Here is a 2873-nt window from a genome sequence, read left to right as displayed (position 1 = left end):
TATGACCCTAAATACCATCTATTATTTTTCATTGATTCTTCCACTTTCCAACCACCACACAACCCATTTTAATACCATTCAACACTTGAAATATCATCCAATCAACACAAACAACATCAAATTCCTAAAACTCTCTAAATGGCCGAATTGTGGCCTATGTTATACCAAGGGATTTCCTCCAATTTTAATTAGAAGATGTTTAGATTAATTTCTAAAAATGATGTTTAGATTAATATAATTAAAGATGAATTAAATAATAGGCCAACAAGAATGGAATTGGTGATGCAAAGTCAAAAAACTTGAAAATTAAATTACTTTACCAATTTCTACTCTTCAAGTTAGATGATGTCGTGGCTTGTCCCATACTACTTCTTTATATGTTGTCAAGAAGCCAATTGTATGAACAACCAATGAGGTTAATGGGTTGAAAAGTCTTGATAAAGTAATAGCCAATGGAAGTGCAGGTTGAAAAGTCAATTAAGTGAATTTGTAAGTTACATGATATTTCCTTTTTGTCTTCCCAAAGTCGGTTGATGATGTGTGCCTCCCATATCCCACGTCACTTTCTTTCTTTACAAGCATGTTAAGTAGTCAATTAAGTAACCAATAGAATTTTAAGCATAAAGGTTACAAGTCAAGATAAAGTAACTAAGTGAAAGATATGCACATTAAGTCACTTTTTCCTTTATGAGTCGGCAGCCCCTTAGGATTGGTGTCTCATGCTCATCTTTTCTTTCCTTTCTTCTCATGAAGGTCGAAGCTTGCTAAGGAAAAAGGGCAAGAAAGTTCTTGAAGATTTAGGCAAAACTAGCGAAAACCTATCATACAAAACTTGTAGCTTTAAGTCTTGTAATCCTAAATCTCCATTCTTTTCACCTTAGAAAGTTTTATATCTTGAGTTACCCTCCTCTAAAGCAGGCTAGTACACTGTTCATCCAGTGTGTAAAAGTTGGATTTTCTTGAAGTCCTTAAGTTGGAATATGTTGTTTATGTTCAAGTGAAGCTATTTAAGATAATACACCTAAATTATAATGGCTGGAAATTTTGTTATAAGCAAAGGTTTTCTATGATGAGGGCTCATTATGGATGCATGATATCATAATTATTTAAGGAGTTTTGTGCATGGTTATTAGTTGATTGTTGATTCTATTTTAAACTAAACATAGAAATGCTTAAAATGAGTAAAAGGATTTGATATATGTACAAAGACCAGGGGTGTGCATGGAGCGATTCATAACAGACTTTGACAAAATCCGAACCGAACCGATTTTAAATGGTTCGGTTTTCAAACCGAACCATTTATTTTTTAAAAACCGGTTTTTATTTATCCAAATCGGCTTATGATTCATAACCTGTTTTGATTTAAAATCAATCAAAATCGATTTTAAATCAAAATCAATTTTAAATCATAAACCGGTTATCAAGTTTAAAACCAGTTTTATAATAACTTCAAAACCGATTTTTGATGAATTATGCTATTTACTTTGAAATAAAATAAAAGATACCTTTATTATTTTTGTTGACATAAAATAAAATACGTTGTGCCATCATCCAATTTAATTTAGATCCAAGATAAGCTCAAGAAAAATGCTGTCATTTCCATCAAGCTCAAGAAGAGCTGCTCATAATGAGGCTTACAGTAAAGAACACCTTCCATTAAAGAATAGTTGCTCAACTGAAACATAAAGATCATCAACAATAGTCCGAATAAATGTTAATGGAATTGTAGCTTGAATTTCAAGGACCACAACATGGCAACTATAACCGAGGCATTAACACATTATCAGTGTTAGAATAACTGGAGGAGTAGAAGCTAGATGCTCTGCTCCTGCGATCTCCGAGGTTGAAAATTCTTGATTACTCGTTGATTCCATTATGGATTTTCACTTGACGATACAGTAGGAACTGAAATAGTACATATACTTTATATTAGACAAGTAATTGATTAAATTTTAATCTAATTAAATACAACAAAAACAATTACAAAATAACAGCAAATGGCTTTTTTTAGACAGCCATTAAATAGCATAACAAACTTAAACCTTGTAAACATTAAACAACAATATTTTCTATCAGAAACAAAGGGAATAACCACACAGTCAGTGAATTAGCAGATAGAGATATCTTAGTTCACTTAAAAAAAATTTGTTCCCAATGAATTTACACTCACAAAATTCACGTGACACAGCAGACTCATATATGCACAGATTGGATTTGGCCATAGTCCATGTGCCCTTGTACATGTCAATTAATACAAACTGAAATCTATGAAGGGATGGTTCTGATATGACCAACGAATAGAATCCTAGTGCAATGGTGATCATACCATCATTTCCTAAATACGCATTTATGATTTGGCCATAGTCGTGGTGGTTATACACAATGTTAAAGAGTGAGCCCAGCAACCCACACTACCAAAAGCAAATTTTCCAGAGAATAAAATGTAATTAGTTGCATTAATTTAATCAGAACAAATAAGCTCCTGATAGTTATTAAGGAAATCAAACAGAATATTAGACCCAAAAGCTAAAACCAAACAACAAACTTGTTTTCCCTATGTAGGTGGTTTTAGCATTTTACATTCTCTATACATCATCTACTAGTATTTATTTTTCTACTAACATGGGGGAAATAAGCAATAGCCATACAGTGCTACTGTTTTTTACTCCTCCTTCTGTACACAATGCACCTTAGAAACACTTGTTGAGTTTTGAGAAAGTGCACTTGACAGGAAAATCATAAGCACAAGTTAGTTTCAAGGTAGATGTTTGGAAGGATTTGAGTGTAGTTGATGAACTTGGCAACAGGAAAGTTCCCTTGGGACAGCATCTACTTCATGTGGGAAACTTTAAGTATCCATTGGGTGTGAGGAT

Source organism: Gastrolobium bilobum, unplaced genomic scaffold (assembly GCF_033153095.1).
Source record: "Gastrolobium bilobum isolate Gb01-03AN ecotype WA unplaced genomic scaffold, APGP_CSIRO_Gbil_v1 utg102447, whole genome shotgun sequence".
In the NCBI taxonomy this organism is placed as follows: Eukaryota; Viridiplantae; Streptophyta; class Magnoliopsida; order Fabales; family Fabaceae; genus Gastrolobium; species Gastrolobium bilobum.
Note: the sequence above shows the minus strand (reverse complement) of the source record.